At 43.5% G+C, this 17657-nt stretch overlaps 1 protein-coding gene and 1 long non-coding RNA gene across 2 annotated transcripts in view; one reads left to right on the forward strand and one right to left on the reverse strand.

Moving 5' to 3' along the window:
- LOC307207623 (connector enhancer of kinase suppressor of ras 2-like) overlaps positions 1-17657 on the forward strand; it is a 331548-nt gene that overhangs the window by 87308 nt on the left and 226583 nt on the right. The window lies entirely within an intron of this gene.
- LOC307207708 lies at positions 10712-16354 on the reverse strand. The gene is made up of 3 exons (XR_013834776.1): positions 16147-16354; positions 14039-14245; positions 10712-11292 (listed from the first exon to the last, which is right to left on the reverse strand). It is a non-coding gene; the product is annotated as an uncharacterized lncRNA (long non-coding RNA).

Consider the following 17657-nt stretch of genomic DNA (forward strand, 5'->3'; position numbering starts at 1 on the left):
ATGCAATACCCCTCTTTCGGTGAGCCCCCCCCCCAAAAGTGCCATGGTTACTGATTGTCCTATCAGGATGCTGGTGGGCACAATAAAGAAATCATTACAAAACTGTCCATTTCTTTCCCCTTAAAATATGCAACATCTAAACCAGGAATGTGGTGCCTCAGCCAAGTGTGGCCCTCCATTTCTCTGTGCCTGGCCCCCAGGACTCTCCACAGGCCACGCCCCTCGCTGGTCTTGTGTCACACCTGCCTTTTGTGGTGTTGCCTGCCTGGAATGTGTCCTTGATCTCTGATGGACATTTCCTGCTTGTGTGGATGGAGGGGTGGGTAGAATATAGCCTACTGTACAAAGCATTTTTTTCCCCATTCATTGCTGACCCTGCACACCTCTAGCATGTGTCCCTAAGGGGTCTGAACAGACAAACTACAGAACACTTTCCAAAGTATATAAGGTAAAGGTAAAGGGACCCCTGACCGTTAGGTCCAGTCGTGACCGACTCTGGGGTTGCAGCGCTCATTTCGCTTTATTGGCTGAGGGAGCCGGTGTACAGCTTCCGGGTCATGTGGCTGCATGACTAAGCCACATCTGGCGAACCAGAGCAGCGCACGGAAACACCGTTTACCTTCCCGCCAGAGCGGTACCTATTTATCTACTTGCACTTTGACGTGCTTTCGAACTGCTAGGTTGGCAGGAGCAGGGACCGAGCAACGGGAGCTCACCCCGTCACGGGGATTCGAACCACCAACCTTCTGATCGGCAAGTCCTAGGCTCTGTGGTTTAATCCACAGTGCCAACCGCATCCCTCTACCAAAGTATATAGATAAGGAGAAATTTGCATCAAAGTGCAAATGAATTTTCATGAATATTTTTTTAAAAGGCAGTTAATAAACTGAGGTGGAAATTTGGGGACATGAACTTAAGATGGCGAAAATGAGCAGCTGAGAGAAACCAGAACTGACACATTCAGCCATCCCTATAATGGAGCCAAGTTCTTCCTAGTGAGGAGCAAGAGGGAAGCTCCCCGCAGCAGCTATTTCTCCAAATGGGGTCAGGCTCATCTTCCTCTCAGTTTGAGCGGCTCTAAAATCCTCTGTCCATGTGAGATGATTACATGTGTATCATTTTACATAAATAATAATAATAAAAATAAGCTTGTAAGGGTTTGGGTAATGATCGCGAGTAGGGCTCTGCCTTATTGTTGTTAGCTGAGTTTAGTACGTAAGGGTAGTTTCATGATCAGTCTTTCTGTGAGCATCAAAACTGTTTCATCTTAAATAGGCAGTCAAGAAAAAACGGAGCGTGTTTGGTGCAGATGCTGCCTTGGTTGGTATGCGCCGCTTTCCCTGCATTCATGTGCCTACAGCTAAACATGCGTCACTTACAGTAGCAGATGTGCCCTCTCTTGGTTGTGCCCCAGTTTGAATGCTTTGCTGTTAGCATAAGATGGGAGCATTGTCTTTAAAATGAAAAGGAGGAGGAAAAGCTGTTTTTCTTCATATGCAAACATATAGATTTAATTAAAACTCTGATGATAGATCCACTAAGTTTTATTGAACTGAGTGGCTGTTGGGGAAATTAAAAAAGGGGGGGGGGCGGGTTCCTAGACTAGAGGTTACGCTCACAGAAACCCAAAAGAAAAGGATGTAGCTCCAAGTGAAAAGATGGGCCTTCAGTGAAATAGAAATGAGCATAGGACGGCGTCAAAAATAAGGAGGCTGCAAGCAAGCACATCCAAAGCAATGTGTTTATACATGACCAGATTACACATGTCGACAGTTCACCAGTCAAAGGATATCAGCAGTCTTAATACAGTGGTACCTCGGGTTACAGACGCTTCAGGTTACAGACTCCGCTAACCCTGAAATAGTACTTCAGGTTAAGAACCTTACCTCAGGATGAGAACAGAAATTGCATGTCGGCAGCCTGGCAGCAGCAGGAAACCCCATTAGCTAAAGTGGTACCTCAGGTTAAGAACAGTTTCAGGTTAAGAACGGAACTCCAGAACGAATTAAGTTCTTAACCCGAGGTACCACTGTAGTTGCAACTCAATGTCATCATCCTGAACTAATCAACATCATTTGACTCTTCAGATCAGCCCTTATCATAATATTGCGTGATTACATATAAACATTTTTCAGTGTCTTTCTTTATTAAGACTTTGACTAATTTTCCTGTTCATTAAAAGTCTTCCATCAGTCTACAAAACAATTCAAGATTAATCGCAGTTGCCATGCCTAGCTGATTCTCTTTTCATGCATTCAATGGCCTCCATAGATTCTAACAGTTTATTCTTTTCAGTGCTTATTCACTATGTACAGGAGCTAAAAGCAGCTGGTTCTGTGCTGTAAAAGGCTTGTACAGGTCCCTTTAGTTTAGCTTGACAATAGACTCAAAAGAAAACAGAATAATCAAAAGACAGTTTTATAAAATTATTATTTTCTCCAAAATGGCAGCCTAAGTTATATCTGTAACTAACATAGTTGCAAAACAAAACACTTTTCTGAGGTGAGGTGGGTGAGGGAAAAAGAGCTGTACATTACGTGGAGAGTCTCACTTCGAAGCAGAGGGCTAGGCTTCTTAATCCAACACTGTGTTTAATTGCAGCGTGTTCAGTAGTATCCCAAGTAAAAGTAGCCCTGTCGTGGTTAGTTTGCAAGGTACCTGATGTACAAACTGAGGACTTGGAAACCCTGGGGAAATTACGTTTCCTTGGGTCCCTGCCATTGCAATGCTCAAGGTACCAAGTTTGTACTGGGGGAAATGGAACTTGCTTTGTAGTGGAGTTGAATCAGATAATTATCAATTTCATCACTAACCTCTATCAGACATAAGGCATGGTTTCTCTCCCCATGCAGATGGCCTTCCTATTTGTTGTCTTACCTGAGGATATTAATGTTAACATGCTTGATAATGTAGCACTATTAAAACATCATTCCTCCCTTCCGCTCACACCAGCTGAAGAACATTGACGATTTTTAACATGGTGTGTTTAGTTTTTGCTGAATAAAATGTGCTTTAAGCAAGGGATTAATCTCCTATTTTTTCCTAGTTTTGTTGTTATTTGGCCTGTGATTAATTTGTTTAATTCTCAGAACCATCAAGGGACACATGGCGGGTGGAATTGAAAGATTTAAAATAGCTATATTTCCTTCTCTCTCCCCACCCCCCACCAGCAACATTCAGCACATTCTGACACTTACCTAAGTGCCAAATTCAATAGAAAGCAATTAACTATGATCTGAAGCTTGACATAAAGAGGCTGAGTAATTCAGAAGCTTGAACAGGCAAATATTGTTATAAGTGGCTGCTATTGTGTGTCTGTGTTACAACATGCTACCTACCATTTAATGCTTGTTTGTCCATTGTTCATCTGGGTTATAAAGCATGTTTCATCACAGTAACTGAAGGTGTCACAGGCACTTTGAGTGGCCTACTTTAGAGAGAACCAGCTATCATCATCATCATCATCTCTTCATCAGAGAATCACAAGAATACACAACACTATCAAAAAAGGTCATAGATCCTTTAATCGTCCAAAAGCCTGAAAGAAAAAGAATGTTTTTGCCTGGTGCCCAAAGATATGTAATGAAGGTGCCAGCTGAGCCTCCCTGGGGAGAACATTTCACAAACACAGAGCTACCACAGAAAAGGCCCATACTCATGTTGTCATCCTCTGGACCTCTTATGGAGGGGGTACATAAAGAAGTGTCTCAAATGATCATCTTGGGGTCTGGGTCAGTTCATGTACCTGATGAACTGGCGAAACTTGGCTTTATTTCTCCTGTGTCAAAGACCCAGTTTGGCACCCCCCTCACAAACAGGCTGGGAGCATCAGTGGCGCCTCTCTGGAGGCTTCATCCGGGGCAAAAAACCCCCAGCTAGCCTCCTGTAGCTATGGCACTGTCTGGATGTACCATTACAAAGTTAATCTTCTACTCCAGCCTCTATTTTTTATGGGGTCCTCAAAAATTTGTAGGGTTATCTGTTCAAAGGCCAGTTAAACTCTTTGAATAAGAGGGAGAAAAGGAGCCTTGGAAGTTGCCTATCAAGTGTTTGTCCTTGATGCTAAACTGGGTAGACATATAGCTTACCTGGTCAAACTTTCTCCCATTGCGGCAAGAGGCATTATATGATGAAGCTATTTAAATTCTAGTATCCATTATGAGATTTGCGTGTCTACAGAGATTTGCATGTCTCATGTTATGCAAATTGTGTCCTCTGGACAGCAATAATGCAAGAATATTAGGGAAGAATCACAGAACAACTAATGAAGTTGTGTGCTGTGTCGAGGGTCTGGTATTAATCCAGCACTAATGAACTATTATTCATCAATGACATGGCACAGAATACACCCACCCACTAAAAATCCCACCACTCTGGGGGCTGATGGGATGAGTCCAGCAAAGGTTGTAGAGGAACTGCATTGGCTGCCAATTACAAGAGAGCGAACATTTGAGCTTCCTCTTCTCCCATGCATGAAAAAGTAGGTTTAGCGTACTTGGTTAGTTAAATTTGCAGACGTTAGCATATGAAGAAAAACATTGGGATGAATCCCAAGGAGAGGGCCTGATCCAAAGTTTCTGCTCATGTAAGGACTTTTTTTGTGAGTGGAATGGATAATTCACTGGTTTCAGCTCTTGTCTTTTGGATCCATCCGACTCATTCTGAAGCACTCATCCTTTTGTTTTTAAATAATCCATAGCAGCAGGCCCCATCCTGGTGAGGCATTTTCTGGTGGGTAAAATAGAAGGGGAAATCATCTCATCTAAGATTGTGTCTGCACCTACGGTTTCTATTAAAAAAACCACACAACCCAAATACTTAAATTAAAAACAATAATTAACACTGGTTGTTTGGTCACTCCAAAGAGTTTTTTATTATTATTCAAGTAATCTAGCCAATCAATCCATTGAATTTAGGATGGGGTACCTGCAGCTCAGCAGAAGATGCTTGTCTAGAACTCCCATTGTTACTGGCCATTGACCATGCTCTCTGGGGCTGATGGGAGTGTCAGACTAGGACCTCACTGGGTGATCTTGTGCCAGTCTCTCAAGCTAACCTACCTCGCAAGGTTATTATGAGGGTAAAATTAGGGAGATGGAGAGATGCATGTACTCCATCTTGAGACCCTTGGAGGAAAGATGGGATAAAAATGTAGAAACGAACAAACAAATTTCATCTGGAGAACTAGAGGTTCACCGTCCCTGAATTAAATGTTGCGGCACTTTCTTAGATCACTGGGCCAAAGTGATTATACCCTCCTTGCATCATTTCCAGCATGGCATGATTAGGAGAAATCTTATACCGTAATTCTTCCTTCTTTTAACACCTACTTATCGGAGCAGCTGAGTATATAATTGTGCTATGGTCTGTAGAATTAAGTACTGCTAAGAGTGACATGTGTCGTTTTTTTCTTTTTTCTTTTTCGTTTTTGGTCTTTTGCTTCTGCTTTGAATTTGTCATGGGCTTGTGGCATAATTAATTACGCCAAGCAGCCCTGCTTATTTAGTCCTTTCCCAAACTCTGGAGTGTCCAGCAATATAAGAGAGCCATGTAAGCACATAATCCATTTCATGCTCATTTCGCTTCATCGAAAGATATGTTTATTCAAAGATTAGGAGCTGCTATAAGAGAGAAGTCCTTTTCATTGCCAGTGGGGGGGGGGGGGCGGGGAGTGCCCTTGCACACAACCCCAGGTGCTAGTCTTTTAAATGCCCAGAATGTGCTTCTCTGTTATTGGGTGGTTTCCCTCACCAGGGGTTGGTTTAGATATAATGCTAAAGCATAGTTTGGTGTTACAAATAATAAAAAAGAGAAATGTCAGGAAAAAAGGGAAATTCATCACACACACATGCACCACCAGTTTGCATATACAAATTAAAACTATCTGGATAGCTCAGTTGGTTAGAGCATGGTGCTGATAATGTCAAGGTTGTGTGTTCGATCCCCATAAGGGACAGCTGCATATTCTTGCATTGCAGCGGGTTGGACTAGATGATCCTCCAGGTCCCTTCCAACTGCCATACGTACGGAAAATCCCGGGCAAGCGGAAAAGGCGGCTGGGAATTTCAGTTCCCATGGTAAATGTCTGGGGAAACCCGAACGTATGGCAACCCATATTAAAAGGGTTTTTTTGCCGCTTTTTTAAAAGGGAAGCAGTTGGTGGCTTCCCGCGCCTCTCAGTTCCCAGCAAAGCAGGTCCCCTGGTCGTCCTGCTTTTTTTGTGTGTGTCACATTCATCCAGTGGTTCGTCTTCTGCATTGGACGATTTCCCACCTCCACCCGCATCTGTGTTCCAGGACGCTCTGCTCTGATCTAGAATTTCCTCATCTGGCTTGCCCGATAGCACAAAGTGTAGATAGCCAGCCTCAAGTTGCTGTACCTTTTCTTCCAGCAAGGCAACTAGCTTGCAATTGCTGCAGGTGTAGCTTTGCATAATGTCAGTCAGGAAGACAGAAATGGCACAGATGTTGCAAGTCACAGCAGCAGCTCCCTTGCCGTTCATGTCTCATGGTCTTGTGTACTCTGTGAGACATCACTCCATGCACTCCCTTCAAGCTCCTCTCCCTCGCAGCACCTCTGTTTACAATTCATGGCTGTGAGAGCTTAGCTGTTCCTGTTTTATCTGTAAGCCCCCTTGGGTCCCATATCTGTTACTCACTTCTTCAGAAAACAATAGACCCTCCTGCTCCTTCCTTTCTGTACATGGGAGATGAAGAACCTTTCAGAGCTCAGAAGGCCAGGTCCTTTTCAAGATCCACATTGCAGGCTAGATTTGACTCAGTTGCTATTGTGCTTATGTCCTCCTTGTGGGTTTCTCACAGGCATTTGGTTGGCCATTGGGAAAACAGAACTCTAGATGGAGTGGGCCCTTGGTCTGATGTTCTCATGTTCTGTTCTCGTGTTCTTAACTAACTTAGTCTTGATTCCAACCCACTGCATTATTTATCCTCACTCACCCCAATAAAATCCTCCATGAAAACAAAGGTTTGATTTTGCAACCTTTACGTGGATTTTTTCAAAAGGTTTCTTCCCCCTCCCCAGTTTTAATGTGTAGAAAATATTGTAACATATTTGGAACATTGCGGAAAGGGCTCTCTTGTGTTGGTCTGATTTTAATAATTAAATATGGATTATTCTACAACTTTTTATTTTCATATGGAAAAGAATGCAAAACCTTTAAAAAAATATTATACTCAATCTACCCAAATCTGGGGAACGTGAGAGAATGAGAATGAGAGAGAGGGGGGGGGGGGAGAGAGAGAATCTCTCTTGTATGCAAACATATCTGAAGAGGGCAGCAGATTTTTGAAACTAGGACTTTATGACCGCTTATAAAACATATTTTGCACACCTCATTCTATTTGAAAGTGAGCGTGCTGGTAATGGTTGTTTGAGAGCACTTTGCATCAACATCTTCCATTTTCATACACTCAGCCTTTTAAGCCATTCTCCTTAGGGGCTGGAATGTTATGTGCTTGGTCTTTTAGTTCATTTTGCACAAAATCCTGTTAGTTGTTAATGAATTTTAGAGACTGTGGAGAAAACATATCCTTCTTAGAAAATAAAGTGTTTTCTTTTTTTATATATATAATATTTATTAGATTTTAGTTTAACAATAAAATACATAGATAATAACACAATCTTTTCCAAAATCCACATTTCATATTCATCTTTGGACTTCCTCACAACCCTTGTTCCTGCTTTCTAAACTCATAAATTTTACCAGCAAATTATTAACTTGGTTTAATTCATATAATATAATTTTTCAATATTAATATCTCAAAAAAAAGAAAGAAAGAAAATAAAGTGTTTTCTCCTAATGCAAATATGGCAGAAGTTCAAATGCTGAAATTAAACTCTGCCTGAAATCTTTCTGGGCATTTTATTTTCCCTTTTCATTGAAAAAAGAGCCCTTTGCACTGTAAAACATTCAGAAACGAGTTAACATAGGAAGCAGCATTATATCTAGTTAGATTATTGGCCTGTCTAGCTCTGCATTTTTGTTTGCATGCAAAGCAAGAGCTCCACCATTGAAAACAAAGATAACTCTGCTGGATCAGGCCAGTGGCCCATCCATAGCTGTCAACTTACAGATTTGAAAATAAGGGAGCAACAGCCTCAAAAATAAGGGATCAGCAGCCAAAATAAGGGATTTTCCAAGCACAGGTATGTTCAGCTTCTGAGCCCCTCCAAGCCAAAGGCAGAAAGCCCAGCCAGCAGCCAAACGAAGCCTCATGTGGTGGTTCCCACAGCGCAGCAACCCAGCAAAGGGGATGCAGCAAGGAAAACCACCGTCACCTCTCCGCTGGGAAGCACTGAGCAAAGGCGAGTCCCCAGGCAACACGGCCGATTTGATCGGCACAAGGCATGCAAGCTCCACCCCCAGTCATTCTTAGACTCCTTATTGGGTGAGCAATGCAGCCAAGCAACACAGTTGGAGCCTCCCTCCTCCCTGGCCGGCAGGGAGGGAGGGAGAGGAGCTGCTTTCTTTGAAACCTGGGAAATTTAAGGGACATCATCAATAAGGGACAGCAGCGGGACACAGCGCTGGGATAAGGGACTTTCCCGCCAAATAAGGGACAGTTGACAGCTATGGGCCCATCTCAACCTGCATTCTCTTCTCTCGGTGGCCAACCAGATGCCTGTGGGACGTCTGAAAGCAGGACCATACAACAGCACACTTGTAATTCCATTCCTTTCCCATATGGTGAGGGGGATTCATTTGCCACACCCTCCTCCCCCACAAAGGAGGCATCCACGTGGGGGCAATTTTCCCTTCCCTCTTCTGTCTACCCATTAAGACACTCACCCTCCTATTTTCCAGTGTGGGCTCTGCTAGTTGCCTTCATTAAGTAGGATTTTTTTGGGTGACACTAATTGACACGTATCACTTCTTTCTCGCCTTCTTCACACTGTTGGGTGTTGTCCGCTTGACTGGCATTTTGTTTGAATTCGGTTAATTGGCATTTGGCTCAGGTGGTTGAGTGGATTTTGGAAAATATCAGACTAATATCAGAGCCAGAGTGGTTTTGGGCCAGTTGGGTGCATTGGGGTGAATGTTGGCCAGTGGAGCCATGGTGCGCATGTCGGGTTCATATACTGAAGGAGCAGGCAGTGAGGGTCAGAGGAGTTCCCTCAGGCCTTCCTGCATGATCACAGCATGCGGCTGGCAGCTGGCTCAGGATTGATGGGAAATCTTCCCATCAATGCATCTCAGCTCCCAGACCTCATTGGTTTTGGTTAATTTGGTTGAATTGACTGGCAGATTCTATGTTGTTGTTGTTTAGTTGTTTAGTCATTTAGTCGTGTCTGCCTCTTCATGACCCCGTGGACCAGAGCACGCCAGGCACTCCTGTTTTCCACTGCCTCCCGCAGTTTGGTCAAACTCATGTTAGTAGCTTCAAGAACACTGTCCAACCATCTCGTCCTCTGTTGTCTCCTTGTGCCCTCCATCTTTCCCAACATCAGGGTCTTTTCCAGGGAGTCTTCTCTTCTCATGAGGTGGCCAAAGTATTGGAGCCTCAGCTTCAGGATCTGTCCTTCCAGTGAGCACTCAGGGCTCATTTCCTTCAGAATGGATAGGTTTGATCTTCTTACAGTCCATGGGACTCTCCAGAGTCTCCTCCAGCACCATAACTCAAAAGCATCAATTCTTCGGCGATCAGCCTTCTTTATGGTCCAGCTCTCACTTCCATACATCACTACTGGGAAAACAATAGCTTTAACTGTACAGACCTTTGTTGGCAAGGTGATGTCTCTGCTTTTTAAGATGCTGTCTAGGTTTGTCATTGCTTTTTCCCAATTCTATAGTTGTTATGTTTTAATAAATATACCCATCTTTCTTGTCTTGTGTGTGTTGCTGGCAATCTGTGCTTTCCAACAACTGGTCATGCAGAAGCATTATTCCCTCCAACTGTGGAGGCACAGCACAGCCATCATAACTGGTAGCTATGGATCTCTTTCTCCCCTGTGAATTTTTCCAGTCCTCTTTGAAAGCAATCCAAGTGGATGGCCATCACTGCCTCTTGTGGGAGCAAATTCTGCAGTGTGTTGTGTGAAGAAGTACTTTATTTTGTGTTCTCTGAATCTTCCAACATTTTACTTCATTGGGTGTCAAGAAGCTCAGTCATGCCCCCTCTTACTCAAAGCTGTAACCTTTTCTCGAAGAAGCGTTTCTCCATCCTCTTGATCATTTTGTTGCTCTTTTCTGAACTTCTTCCAACTCGACAATATCCTTTTTGAGGTGAGGTTGCCAGAACTGTACACAGTACTCCAAGTGTGGTCACACCATAGATCTTTATAACGGCATTATGGTACTGTCAGCCCCCCCCCCATTCCTTTCCTAATGATTCCTAATATGGAATTTGCCTTTTTCAAAGCTGCATCACAAAGGCTTGGCATCTTCTTATAGCTGTCCACTATGACCCCAAGGTCTCATACCTGGTCAGTCACTGGCAGCTCAAGTCCCATGAGAGAGAGAGAGAAATTGAGAGAGAGAGAGAGAGTATATATATATATATATATATATATATATATATGAATGATGCTGAGCAGTTTAATATCATCAGCAAATGTGACCACATCACTGTGCACCCCAGCTTTAGTTATTGTATAAACAACTTAAAAGGGTTTGGTTGAATCTGTCCTTTTTCTTATATATTTATGGATGAACATTTTAGGTTCCTGTTTTATTGCTGTTATTATATTTATTGCTGTTATTATATTTGGTTTTAATATTTCTTTTCTTACTTTGTTAAGTTGCTTTGAGACAGTATCATGTAAAAAGCAACAAGTAAGTGTAATAAACAGGATGAATAAGAACTGAAATACTTAAAATTAAATTTATTTAGGCCATGGCAAGTGTAAGAACATCACTATCTTGAACTGAGGTTTAAGTCACCATTTAGGAAAGGTTATGTCTTCCCCTGCGTTGATGTTGTATGAATTTTGCATGTTTTCAGATGATGTAAGATCAAATTTACAAATTTGTAAACTGTGAATGCAATAACTGGCTGGACAAAAGGGAGGCATTGTTTCATGAATGGTTGATGGTGAGCTTAATTTAGAGTTTGCTTCGCATAAACCAAACCTTTTTGAAGACACATTGCAACCTTAACTTGAATGTCAGCAGTTGCACCAGATGATAGGCCTTCCAAAACACTGGTGTGATAATGACAAACTCTGGATGTGTGGGGAGGTGCTTTTTTGGACCTCCCATGTCCTTTCAGAAGATAAATGTTGTGCATCCATATCCTTGATACTGCAGGAGGCTTTTCATGTTGTGTAGGAAATCTAAACAAAAAAGAGTGGGGAGAATAAGGCAAATGGCATTTTGGTTTCAGACAGATATAAAGCATCATGTTGCCATGATCACACACATTCCTGAATTCATTTCATCTGTGTGAAGGTCTGTTTTGAAGCAAGTGGTGAAGCTCAGAGAAGTTCTATATTATTTATTTCTGTTATGGATAGATTGGTGAAAATCCTAACACAGACTTGTGTACACATGCATTGCCTCCATGTGAAAAGTTTTGAATATACTCATCTTGAATTTTCTGCACTCTAATGCACACTGCTCTGGTGTATATTATTGTTAGATTCAAAATAAGTCCACAAAGACACTCCTTCTCTAATACAGTGGTACCTCTGGTTACGTACTTAATTCGTTCTGGAGGTCCGTTCTTAACCTGAAACTGTTCTTAACCTGAAGCAGCACTTTAGCTAATGGGGCCTCCCGCTGCTGCCGCCGTGCGATTTCTGTTCTCATCCTGAAGCAAAGTTCTTAACCCGAGGTACTATTTCTGGGTTAGTGGAGTCTGTAACCTGAAGCGTATGTAACCTGAAGCGTATGTAACCCGAGGTACCACTGTACAGAGATTAACTGAGTTGTCTTTAATGCTTATTTACTTTATGGCAGCCTCATAACCTGAGTTGCTCAGGAATATCAGAAACCAAGATATCAGTGCAGTTTTGAAAGATTCAATCAGTCATCTTGATTCAAATTGGCATCCAATTGCATCCAGATATAGACTAAAACCTGTTCGTTGATCTCAGGAGCCATCATGCAAACTGTGGTTACAATATTATTATTTATTTACAGTATTTCTCCATGGACCTCAAGGTGGCATACATGGTTTTCCCCTTCCCATCTTCAGATATCATAAGAGGTATCCAAATGCTTAGCAAGGGAATGGACAACTTTCCAAAATATATAGAGAGATTAGTGGGCCCCTAGGACCTTTTTGGGACGCAGGTGGCGCTGTGGGTTAAAGCCTCAGCGCCTAGAGCTTGCCGATCGAAAGGTCGGCGGTTCGAATCCCTGCGGCGGGGTGCGCTCCCGCTGCTCGGTCCCAGCGCCTGCCAACCTAGCAGTTCGAAAGCACCTCCAGGTGCAAGTAGATAAATAGGGACCGCTTACCAGCGAGAAGGTAAACGGCGTTTCCGTGTGCGGCTCTGGCTCGCCAGATGCAGCTTTGTCACACTGGCCACGTGACCCGGAAGTGTCTCCGGACAGCGCTGGCCCCTGGCCTCTTAAGTGAGATGGGCGCACAACCCCAGAGTCTGTCAAGACTGGCCCGTACGGGCAGGGGTACCTTTACCTTTACCTTTAGGACCTTTTTAATGTGGGTGGGTGGGATATAAAACTTTTGGGGTAGGTTATAGGATCACGCGTTGGCACTTTGAAACACCATGTTGAGGAAAGGAACTTGTCTGCATTATTTATTAAAAAATAAATCTTTCATCAGACCCAATATTATATAGCTCAGTTGGTGCAGCAGGAGACTCTGAATCTCACGGTCATGGGTTAGAGCCCCACATTGGGCGAATGATTCCTGCATTGCAGGAGGTTGGACTAGATGACTCTTGTGGTCCCTTCCAACTCAACCATTCTATGATTACGATTCTATATTGGTTTGTTTGGGGATTATGGGCTTAACTTTTAAAACCTGACTGGTCCATGGCTGAAATTGGAAGGAGATAGATTGATTGACGATCCTAAAACTTTTAAAAAATTGTTGGTTGCCAGTAATGTAGCCAACGGGGGATATATTAGATAACTGGAAAAGATGAGCAGATTAAGACATGATCCTGGGAGACAAAGGAATTTACATCAGGCTAGAGGGCATAAGATTTGGCAGGTTGGACATGAGTCATCAGCATTAGCGCCTATATCTAGATAGGGATGGCTGTGAAGATTTAATTGTAAGGGTGAGCAAGCAGAGCAGAACACCCTGACCTTGCCAGATCTTATTTTCCTAATGATGCAGGACCCCAGGGAATCCGGGGAGCCATGATGATCCATATAGATTTTAAACACTCTTAGAACTTCATAATCTCTGGCAAGTGTTATGACCTGCCCTTTTTCTTTTCTTGTTCCCTAATTTGTTAAAGCCTCAGAGCTAATGACCAGCCCATTGCATTTATAGTAGGGACTGGAGAACCTGTCGCCCTGCAGCTCTCCTATCAGCCCTAACCAGCAGGGACAATGGTCAGAGTACAATCACATCTGGAGAGCGACAGGTTTCCCCATCCCTGGGTAGTGGGAATCTCCTTTCTCCAGTGGTTTCTTAAAGTGTTAAATGTGGATGAGTGATCCACTAAGCTGTCCTCACTGGGGATGCCATAGTCCATAATTTGTGCCTAGTCGATTGGCAGTTTATTAAGCTAACGTGAGTAAGCTATCTTGAGCCATATGTTGGATTTTTTGAGCCAATTGATGGCATCTCCCTCCCAGTGAGCAGTTGAAACTGCAGTTAACTTTCATCCTCCTCTTTCCCCTACCTTCATCTATACAGTGGGTTCAGGACAAGAAAGCAATACATTTCACAGATAAAAATAGGGCCACTGTGTGCAAGTATAATCCCTGTCCTCATACCAGATAAGGATCACTTGGGGGCACAGATGTAGACAATGGGAATCGGTTATGGCATTAAAAAACCCAACTTTTATCTGCAGAAGAAAACAACAGGTCACACTAAGACTTCCTCTGCTCTGGTACCCCCATTGATCCACCTAGCTCAGTATTGTCTACACTTACTGATGGTTCTCCAGAGTTTCATACAGAGACCTCTCCCAGCCTACTCTGGAGATGTGAGGGATTGAAGCAGGATCTTCTGCATGCAAAGTGGCTGCTCTACCACTGAGCTATGGCACTTCCCAGGATGCAGAGAAGACAGGGCTGGCTGAAAAAGATGAATGCTTCCTGTCTCTATCTTCTTCCTCAAGATGAGCTGGACTACTACTGCTGGAGAGTAATTGGAGAAAAAAATTAGGATGGTCTCCTGAGGAATAAGGAAGGTTGGTGATTCGAATCTCCGCGACGGGGTGAGCTTCCGTTGCTCAGTCCCTGCTCCTGCCAACCTAGCAGTTCAAAAGCACAAAGTGCAAGTAGATAAATAGGTACCGCTCCGGCGGGAAGGTAAACGGCGTTTCCGTGCGCTGCTCTGGTTCGCCAGAATCGGCTTAGTCATGCTGGCCACATGACCCAGAAGCTGTATGCCGGCTCCCTCGGCCAATAAAGCGAAATGAGCACCACAACCCCAGAGTCGGCCACGACTGGACCTAATGGTCAGGTGTCCCTTTACCTTTTTAGACAGACTTTGATGGAAATGTGAATGGTGGCAGTATTCCTATGAGTGTATTTGGGTATATGCTGGAATTGGAATGGAACTCAGAGCTTTACAGCAAAATCGTTTAAAAAAACAGCTAACCATGACATGAGTATAGATATCTGCTAGAGAAGAAGGGCATTGTGCTGAAAGCACCACAGAAAAGGATTCATTTTTATCTTCTTCCATTCCATCTCCTCAACTGGCAGTGGCCAAATTACTGGAATACACGAAATTCATTGGTAATATGGGTCATGATGTTCACCATCACGCATACGCTTGTGTAGAAGCTGTTCAGCCGTGCTTTCTTTTTTATGCACTGTGTACTGTCACATTACAAGACAGCTGGGTTCTTCATCAGTGACTTTCTGTGTTCTTTGCATTGTCACCTGCCATACTGTTTGAACCATTAAGTAAATGTCTTCCAAAAAGGCTCATGCCCTGGGGATCTATGAAAGAGCAGCCTGAGTCATAAAAAATGCCAGTTTTGCTTTTTCATAATAGATGTACCTGGCATAAAGGCATATTTAGATCAACCAGCTACAAATAATTTCCTTATCGGAGCACGACACACTTGTTTGGTTTATCCCAGAGCAAGACAAGAGCACAGAAGGGGACTTTGGGGAAAATCCTTCTGAATGCCCCTTCCCCCATTTTAACTGCTGCGTTGTTGTGTTGTTGCTTAAATATATTACCTTCTTTTCTCTTCCCTCATGTTGCCTTCACATTCAACTGTGTGCCTCTGAGTTTACAGGAACAGTACAGTGGTACCTCGGGTTACATACGCTTCAGGTTACAGACTCCACTAACCCAGAAATATTACCTCAGGTTAAGAACTTTGCTTCAGGATGAGAACAGAAATCATGCTCTGGAAGCGCGGCAGCAACAGGAGGCTCCATTAGCTAAAGTGGTGCTTCAGGTTAAGAACAGTTTCAGGTTAAGAGCGGACCCCCGGAACGAATTAAGTAATTAATCTGAGGTACCACTGTAGTTTGAAGTAGGGTTGTGCACCAGACTTGGCCAAGGGCAAAATCAAATTGTCTGGATATAGGGATGGAGTGGGGAATATGGGTGTCACTCAGATTGTGAGGGTTGCTATGGGTTGGGTAGAGCATTAAGCTGATGTTGGGAGGGGAAAGAGCAAAAGGCCAAGGAACCCAGTTGATTGTTGGCCATGAACACTGTGCTGAGATGGATATCTTTCATGGCCAAGCTATCTTCCAAGCTGCGACCCAGCAATAGTTTTGAAAAGTCCAACATTGCTGGTGCAGAGCATCCAAACTATTGTACCCTCCAATACTCCAGTGACAACAATGGGAACACACTTCTAGCATCCAACCAAGGGCCACTGACATGATTCTCTACTGCATCATTACATGTTGCAGAAGCATTATTCTGTCTGTTGCCTGACATCTTATTTTATCCTTCTATTGCCCTCTACACTATTTTTAAAGCCAAAGGGATGTGTGTGTTCTTTGGACTAAAGATATGCTAAGAAAACACAATTGCTCTACAGTAAAAACAGTTCAAAATATACCTCATCAGCAGTGGTATGTAAAATGGCAGGCTATGTACTGCCTTTCAGTGTTGATGCATCTACCATTTGTAGAAATGTGCTCTGGTTACTAGATACACCCCTTCGCACACTCACATAGCCAATGTGTGATTTAAATGCCAGAGACTGGAGTGCTGCTTAAGCATGAAGAGTATGGAGTAAATTATACTCAAGAGGAGACCTACTGATATTAATGGACCTAAGTTAACAATGTCCATTAATTTCAGTGGTTTGAGTAGGACTAGCATTGGATGCAACCCATTGTGTCCACTTCTGGGACCTCATTTTAAGAAGTACTTTGGGGCATGTCCAGAGCAAGAAGGACAGTGGTGAGGGTTCTGGAAGCCAAGTTCCTATAATGAACAGTTGAAAGATCTGGGCAAGAATTAAGGGGAGACTATCAGAAGGTCGCGAGGGTGACTATGAGGGATGGGTGGCGCTGTGGGTTAAACCACAGAGCCTAGGACTTGCCAATCAGAAGGTTGGTGGTTCGAATCCCCGTGACGGGGTGAGCTCCCGTTGCTCAGTCCCTGCTCCTGCCAACCTAGCAGTTCGAAAGCACGTCAAAGTGCAAGTAGATAAATAGGTACCGCTCCAGCAGGAAGGTAAACGGCGTTTCCGTGCACTGCTCTGGTTCGCCAGTAGCGGCTTAGTCATGCTGGCCACATGACCCAAAAGCTGTACGCCAACTCCCTCGGCCAATAAAGCGAGATGAGCGCTGCATCCCCAGAGTCGGCCACGACTGGACCTAATGGTCAGGGGTCTCTTTACCTATCAGAAGGTCGGCGGTTCGAATCCCTGCGACGGGGTGAGCTCCCGTTGCTCTGTCCCAGCTCCTGCCAACCTAGCAGTTTGACAGCATGCCAAAAAGTGCAAGTAGAAAAATAGGTACTACTCCAGCAGGAAGTTAAACTGTGTTTCCGTGTGCTTCTCTGGTTTTGCCAGAAGCGGCTTAGTCATGCTGGCCACATGACCCGGAAAAACTGCGGACAAACGCAAGTCCCTCGGCCTGTAAAGCAAGATGAGCATCGCAACCCAGAGTCATCTGTGACTGGACTTAACTGTCAGGGGTCCTTTACCTTATCACAATAGTATTTGAATAGCTACAAAAATGGATATGTTGCTTCAGAAGGCAGGGCTAGAACTTGTGGGCGGAAACTGTAGGAAAGCAGATTTTGCTAAATATTCTTCTAATAAGCATATTTTTGTATGCAACTTTGAGAAATGTGCACATTTTTACAAAGCCATTTCTCCTAACACAATACATTTTTGTATTTTATTTTCTGCTAATATATTCCTTTTCATTTTTGTAAACTTGTTTTTGGGAAACATCACAAAATTTGGATAACTGCGAATTCCAAAGGATAACTGTATTTCAGGTCACATATTGTTTTGGAAAGTGTGGATGCGGTTGGTTCACTTTTAAAATACATTTCCCCTCATCCATAACTCTAAGCAGTACTTAGTTGGATACAGCTCTAGCTTCATAGCAG

The sequence above is a fragment of the Podarcis cretensis genome, assembly GCF_951804945.1.
Source record: "Podarcis cretensis genome assembly, chromosome: Z".
In the NCBI taxonomy this organism is placed as follows: domain Eukaryota; kingdom Metazoa; phylum Chordata; class Lepidosauria; order Squamata; family Lacertidae; genus Podarcis; species Podarcis cretensis.